General features: G+C 45.1%; 1 protein-coding gene across 6 annotated transcripts in view; it reads left to right on the forward strand.

The window, feature by feature from the left end:
• The window catches only part of SLCO2A1 (solute carrier organic anion transporter family member 2A1), a 100,761-nt gene that overhangs the window by 11,241 nt on the left and 81,411 nt on the right, over positions 1–8,109 (forward strand). The window lies entirely within an intron of this gene.

The following is an 8,109-nucleotide window of genomic DNA, read 5'->3' on the forward strand; positions in this document are numbered from 1 at the left end:
GTAGAGTCACACCTGAGTGACTCCAGGATAAGGCTGTGGGGGCAGAAAGCAAGGTGGAGAACAGCGGTTTTTATCCTGTGGTCTGTGGACCATGGTTGTCCTTGATGCCACAGTAAATGGTGCATGGATTATACTGGTTCCTTCTCTATCCTCCTTTCTCAGTGTAGAAGTTTGAGTATGGTAGTTGGTCATGAGTGATGCTCAGGGTCAAGAGTGCTGTGTTTGACCCAAGAAGTCTGTGAAGCCCTTATGTACTGGGTATGATGCAGCAGCCCAGCATTTATGGGATGTGGGCCCAGCCTAAGTAACTGGGTGTCTCCATGTCAGAAAAAGGATCTCTGCAGATCTTCAGTGCGAGAAGATGTTCTCCATGGTAAGCACAGCCAGAGAGACGGGAGGAAATGTTGCTGGAAAGGGCCTGCGTAATGCATGGCGGTAACTCTTCCATTGCCCTTGGAGGCCGGGCTGAGAAAAGCAAGGAGAACCCCAGGAAGAGAGATGCATAATAAAGAATGGTACCGAACTGCCAGTGTCGAATCCTGACAACTGTCAGAACAGCAAAAAAAGGTTTTTAGTGGACACAGCTGGGGAGTTACTAATCCTTCATCACAACCATCTGTGAGGATTCCCATCCTCTACCACACCAGTGTAGTGAGGAGCAGCTCTGAAAGCACTGTCAGTGGTTTCAGCAGCAGGTTGGAGAGACCAGAAATACCGAAGAGCTTGTGTTCTTGGAGGCTTCTTGCTTCATTCTTCTGAAGCGCAGGGGCTCTGCACAGCACGCACTGAATCTGAGCTGTCTGCTGCTGTTTGCCTTGCATTTCACTGCGGTGGAGAGAGCCTTTCATGTGTATGTGGCACAGCCTTACTGTGCTCCAGACGTTGCTGGAAGGAAACCAGCCCCTTTGCTGGATGCCTTTTTAAATACAGTTTTCAAAGGCTCATAGCTTCATCCCATCAAAACCAATTTTCCAATGGAATGCTCCAGAGCAGCTCCTTGTCAAAAAGGACCATCCCTAGACTCATTTGTTTGGGCCCATCGTGTCCAAAACAAAAGTTGGAAGAAGGTGTTTGTTTTCACCTTGTATCTTAAAAGACAGCTTATTTCATTCACTGTCCTCTTAGCCAATACCGGCTGAATCATTTTTGGGGGTTTTTTGGTTGAGTTTTTTTTTTTCATCTTCCAAAGTTAGAGCTGTGTGCAGAGACCAAATCTGCCAGACTAGCCCCAAAGGGGAGGGTTTTGAAAGTTATACAGTAACTGAGAATTAGTCAGAAGGGAGTTTGTCTTAAATGAATATGCAGCTTTAACACCGTAACAAAATAAGTTCATGTACGGTCTAATAAAATGCTTTTTGCTCCACGAGGGTGGATTTAGTTATTGCTTTCATTGCGTACTGCACATCCAATGTTACACATTGAATAGTACTCAACGTTTTTAAAGAGCTGCAGTGATATGAACTCCTTCTGAATTCCAGAATTGAGAAATGAGGTGTACTGAATCTTTTTTTTTTTTTTTATTATTACTCTGTCCTCATTGGAACAGATGTTTTCCACAAAAAAAAGAATAAAAATTTCAAAAACACTCATAAGCAGCCCTACATTGTGACTTACCTACACTTAGCACAGCGTTGCTAGAGAACAAATAACAATAGTCTTTGCCCAGGGGTTTCCTGGGTTTAGTTTGGCTTAGTTTCTGTCTCCATCAGGTCATGTTATGATGGTTTTTATTGTTTTTTATGTATTTTATTTTTCACTTACACATTTTGTTAGAGCACTCCTTGTTCTTTGGCAAGGACAAGAAGTAGTGAGCAAACACTTAAAAAAAATAAAAATAAAAGGACTTTTTATTGGATTAGACTGACATTCTCAGTGTTACCCCTAGAATTTGGAGTTTTAAAATGAATAGGATATGTGAGCCCATCTCTACTAGCCAGCTACAGAAATCTCTGATGAAACATTCTCTGCAGGAACCCAAATACAGAGGGAATTTCAATATTTCACAATAAATGTCTCTTTCTGATGCATTTTCGGGGAGGAAGATTCAAGTGTGTGTGTGTGTGTGTGTGTATGTATAGACATATATCGATATATAGATAATATTATACACACGTGTATATATACATATTTCAATTCCCCCCTCCACAATGCATCAGAAATATATATAAGGTATTTTTATACACGTGTGTGTGCATGTATATGTATTGAAGGTGTGCCAAATTTGAGCAACCATTTTTGTTTCGGAGGTGTTTCAGCGTCCGAAACGGAAGGCTCCAAAACATCTCCAAAATGGAACAAAACCATCCAAAACGTTTCAGAGGCAGGCTTGCAGGGAAACAGAAACTCAGAAGAGGGAGGGGAAAGACAGGGGTGGGGGGAGGACTACTTTGATATTGACATCTGTAGCTGGCCAGTGTCTATGATCTGTCCCTGAGCTCCCTTCCAATCCCAGTGCTCTGGGGGAGGGACGGCAGCCTGCTGTCATCCCGCATGCAGATCAGGGGCCGGCACCCCCTGGGAAGAGTCCGGCACAGCCCCGCAGCCCTCCTTCTAAAGTGCTGGAAGGCTGGGGCCGGGCCAGGCTGGGCAGCCATGGGGGTTTCTCCCATGGCTCCCCCTGCCCAGGGAGAGGCAGGTACAGCTGGAGGAGCTGCAGGAGAACCTGCAACCACCCAGCTGTGCCTACCTCTCCGCAGCTGATCCGAATCGGCACTGAAACAGTGTTGAAACTCCGAAGCAGATTCAGCTGGATCGAAACAGAATAGCGATCCAAAATGCCAAAATGAATCGCTGTCCCTCTGCAACAGCTGAATCCAAAACGGAAGCGAAACATAGCCATTTCACACAGCCCTAATATGTATGGATATGTGTGTGTGTGTGTCTATATATACATGTATACATATGTATGTTTTTTTCTTTCTATTTGGTGACCGAAAGTCTAATTTTACAGAAAGCTTTGGATACCTGCAGGGGAGATTGACTCCATGAGATTGACAGAGCAAGAAGCAATGGTCTTAAGTTGCAGCAAGGGAGGTTTAGGTTGGATATTAGGAAAAACTCTCTTACTCGGAGGGTAGTAAAACACTGGAAGAGGTTACCCAGAGAGGTTTTGGACTCTCCATCTTTGGAGGTTTTAAGACCCAGCTAGACAAAGTCTTGGCTGGGATGGTCTAGTTGGGGCTGGTCCTGCTTTGAGCAGGGGGTTGGACTAGATGTGACCTCCTGAGGTCCCTTCCAGCCCTCATTTTCTATAATCCTATGATTCTGTGTCCCTCCAGCTCTGGGTTGGGGGAGACGACAAGCCAGGCAGTGGCACCCTCAAGCCACTGCCCAGCACAGGCTACCTACTTAATTGGATAGGCACCTTGCCACAAAGTGCTTTGATGGGCAACACTTGAGTGTCATGGTGAGGAAGGCAGTATAAGAGCCCATGTAGAGGAGTCTAGTCACACTCTGATCCCTCTCTGGTCACAGGCTGTGGAGCTACATACTGCCCCTTGCTCTGGGGAGTGTATTCAATTGCAGCCTACCCTCAAGGCCTCGCAGAAGTGATTTATGTGACATTTCAATAGCCTGTCATGGATTTCAGACCTCGCCCCCATCTGACCCCTGTTCCTTGCCTATTAGCGAGTCTCTGTGAAGTTGCAACTTTCAGTCTCTCTCAACTGCAGGAACAAATAATAAATTTATAGTAGGAACCTGGAATTTGGCTTGTGAAGGCAGAGGCGAGAGCAGGTATCATGATGTCAAAACGAAGCCAGAGCCATATGGTCCATTTCATGCAAACACACTTGCAAAGGATGGTTTTTGATTCACTCTTTTTCCTTCCCAGTTTGGAAATAAGATCAACAGTTCTGACTACAACCGAATGAATAATGTCAAGTGATTGATTCCACCTTGTTGCTTATTTGTTACTGAGCAGAATTCAGTTTCCTTGAATGATGTTTTGACATTTAAGTATCTGTGGATGGCTTGTTGAGTACCTTGTTTGGTGCTGATACCAGATCCACTGGATTCAAGTTATAACTGGTTAGCTTGCGAAGGGAAAGGGAAATTGCTAGTTATTGTTTAATTTCCCTAGTTTCCTGAGCATAACTCTTAAGGCATGTCAACACTTTCCTGCCTGCTCTGGTTACAGGTCTTGGGTGTCTGTGTTAAGTGATCAGCTATAACTGTGCTAGCAGTGTGCCATTCACAGCATTGTCAGCCTGTAAAATATATCACAGAGAAGTAGGGGTGGAAGGGACCTCTAGAGGTCATCTAGTCCAAGCCCTTGCCTGAGGCAGGATCATCCCTGTCCAAACACCCCGTACAATCATAAACTAAACTCTACATAAGACTGCCCTCAAACCTGACACAACGTATACTTAACCTGCCACAAGTAAAATAGGGGATCCACAGAAGCCAATGTCCTGCTTGTATAAGAAGCTGTCAACGGTCATGTCTACACGAGACACTGACTGTGCAGCTGTTACTGCACGGTCATTTAGTACTTGCATACACAAGTACTAAATGACAGCACCGTAACCAGTGTTACTGTGCTGGAGCGTCCCTAAACAGCTTCTTGGCTCATTACTACAGCACAGTAGTGTCACATCATGCTTCATGCTATGTGATGCTACTGTGCAATAGTAACGAGCTACTATGCAGTCAGCATCTTGTGTAGACACGGCCAATATGTGCTCAAGAGGTCCCAGGTAGAGGCCTATGCATCCCGCTACAGAGGAAAGCAAGCTCTGCGCCCCCCCCGTCTAATCTGACCACAGCAGATTTACCATATCAATCTGACCACCGCATAAAATTTCTTCCTGCCCCCAAATACGTACCTTGAGTGGCAGGGCAAGACGCTTTAGCCCAGAACCTTCAGCTTTGCTCCTAGCAGGAAATCGGCACACCCCAGTGGAAGTCCCCAGCTTTGACTGTAGCCCATGCCCAACCCCTCTGGGAAGGCTTAATAACACCCTGACACAGCTGAAAAGAAAAGGGGGTGGGGAGGAGCAGCCAGCAAAGCCCAGAATCATGGGAAATACCCATGGTAGAAAATAGGCATAGCCACACCTTAATCATCCATGACCAGTGACTGTCTGACCTCTTCTTGCAGACAAGGTCACAAGGTGTTCAACTCCCCTAGGCAGCCTATTACACTGCCTCACTATTAGAATATTGAAGAAGTTTTTCCAGATATCCAATCTAAACTTACTTTGCTGCAACTTCAAGCCATTGATCTGCCACCTCTTCTCTGAAGCAAGAGAGAACAGGTGCTTTCCTTCTTCTTTATGGCAGCCTTATATCATTGTATAATTATATCATGGACTTACGTGCTTTAGTGTGATCATATCTCTCACCCTGCTCGAGTCCCTGAAAAAGTTTAACATACATACTTCTGTAACAGTGGTGCTGTAGTTCTAAGACAAGTTCACAAGAAGCAGCAAGTGGTAGGAGGACACATCCACCCCTCCACAACTGTGGTAGTGTTGCTGGGGGTGAGGAGGGGGAAGGAGACTCCAGCAGAGTGAGATGATAAATTAACATTTTTCCACGTGATGGGTGGAATAGGCTCTGGCTTTCAATGCTCTGGTTAGACATCCCATGATGCATTGTTGCATGCACTCCAGGACACTTCCTGCTGTGTATTGTGGGATATCTACTGGGAAGCAATGGAAGGCTGAGACTTTAGGGTCAGATGCTGTATCTTCTTGCATGCAACCTGTCCTGAAATGAAATGTGCATCTTCTTTTTTTCTTCATTCGGTCTTTCAAGAAACATTTTTTCTTGAGCCTCTGCCAGGGGGATAAAGGGAAGTGCCCACAGCCAGGGAGCTTGGAATGCAGCACAAGCAGCTTTACTCTCAGTTTCCCTGACAGAGGCTTAAGCAGCAGAAACTGCTGTTGCCATACTTCCTCCATTTAGGCTTGCACATTACATCTCCAACAGCTGAAAAAACGGTATGTGTTGTGTGCAAAAAAACATGGTAGTTCACAGGATTCCTCTTCTTTCATCTCCTCTTCTGTCTGGGTCTTTCAAGCAAGGGTCATTTTCAAAGCGCTGTCAAGCAGCATGGAACAAACCTTGGCAGGTGCTGCCATCCTCCTAGAAATGGGCATAAATGCTGCTGCAAACACATGTGGAGTTGTGCAGGAGCTCTAGAGCCAGGGCAAGGAGGGCACCTGAGGAGGAGGCTGGAGCTCTCTTCCTGGCCCAGCTCCATTTTTGGGTTCATCCCACGAGCACTGGCAAGCGGGACTGGATTGCACTGCTGCAGACCTAGGGTGACCAGTGATGGTGACAACACTTCATGACGTCTGAAGCCACTTCCCTAAAACACCATGGAGGAAAAGATAGACAGTTGACAGGATTAGGGAATTATTATTGCAGGGGACAACAAAGATATTAAATCTTTACCTTTCTAAGCTGTACAAGTCTTCCTTGGGGCATTGTACTCTGAATAAGTAGGTGCTTGTAATGTTTCCTAGTTGGGAGCAGAGTTAAATTCTGTGTCCTCACATTCGCACAAAGCACTTCCTTGGAAATGTGATCCTGCTTTGAATGGGGGCAGTTGTCTACAGCCTTTAATTGTTCCTAATATAAGGTATTGGTATTTTAGGCAGAAATGGTCTCCCTTCAGTTCTGCATCTGTCTCATGTCCAGGTGCCTGACTGGGCCTTGTAGGTGCTCCTGAGAGGGTAACAGTAGCCCTGGGGTGTGCGATTAAACATTACTCTAGCAAAGAGCTTAATGAATGTAGTACCACAGCTTCGTTAAGCAGTGACCCATACCAAGAGCATTGCACTTAGTGGTCTGGATAGGCTCTCATTCATGGTCAGCAGACATTTATCATGTATGTGTCTGGTGGCAGTCATGCGACTTAAGTAAGTTATGGGAAAGGATTTCTTCATCTCTGACCTTTTGGACTCAGAGCCCTAAGGTGAAATATGCTCTAAATATCCATCTTTTAATTCCTTCTCCAAATGGTCATCTATACTTCCTCTCTGAGCTGTTTAGAGTGAAATGGCCAAAGCCCAGCACTTTTATTAAGGGATTTTGATGCCCAATTTCCATTAAAAATAATAGGCGACAGGCATCCAGGTCCCATCCAAATAATTTGATGGTCAAACTCATCCCTGGTCTAACTCTACTGACTTTTGTGCCATTGTATCAGAGGTGAGTTTGATTTTTTTCAAACTCAAATAGCCTAATTACGAACAAGAACAAGTTATTCAAACACAGAGTCCAAATGGAAAGAAATAATGTTTGAGAGTGAGAGTCTGAACTTCTGTGAGACTCATCCAAGCTTATTTTCCCTGGGTTCATTTATAGCACTCGGTAGAAATGTAAGTGTTCAGCTTCTCTCACCCTGTCACTTTAAAAATCTCAGCCTGCTCAAATCGTGTCCTTCTGGTTTCCAGACTCTTAAATCACCTTTATGGCCCGATTATAACTTTCACGTTTTATGTTCCTTATTTATTGCCATAGCAAACACCTTGCCTTCAGCACCATCCCTCAGAAAGTTTGTTTGATTTAGGAGGCAGGGCAGAAGTATGTTAACACTCATTGGTTGGAGTCAATCCTAATGGGGACCCTGGATTGCTAACACTTCTCTCTGATAGGGAGCAGGACAGGGTCATATAACATGTCCTTACTGATGCTGGCCTAACCTCAACCTCTCTTCCTAATCTAAACTAACCCAAGGTAATGTTGCTTGGACCTCTTCTGCTTCCTTGTCCCCAAGCAGAAAGATTCCCATTGGGATGAAAAACCATATTTGACTGAGAGTCAGGTTGGTCTGGCTTCCAAGCAACAGTTGCTTTGGGTCATTTTGAGTTGTTTTTCATGCCACACTTTTGATCAAATATGAATTATTGGCAGAGCCAGAAATCTTCTGTCATCATCAGAGTTCTCAACACAAGGTAGCTGTGGCAGGGGCAGATCTGGGAGTCAAGGTGGAGGTTGCAGCGATGCATTTGCACCTCCACCCAGCCTTTGCTTTTTTTTTGCTCCACCCCAACTTTAAAACCTACTGCCCTGAAGCAGCAGTGACCCTGCTATTCAGGCAGCAGTGAGGAGGTGAGTTGACTTCACAGTTTATTATAATCTACCTGATTTCCTGCT

The sequence above is a fragment of the Alligator sinensis genome, unplaced genomic scaffold, assembly GCF_000455745.1.
Source record: "Alligator sinensis unplaced genomic scaffold, ASM45574v1 scaffold1086_3, whole genome shotgun sequence".
Classification (NCBI taxonomy): Eukaryota; Metazoa; Chordata; order Crocodylia; family Alligatoridae; genus Alligator; species Alligator sinensis.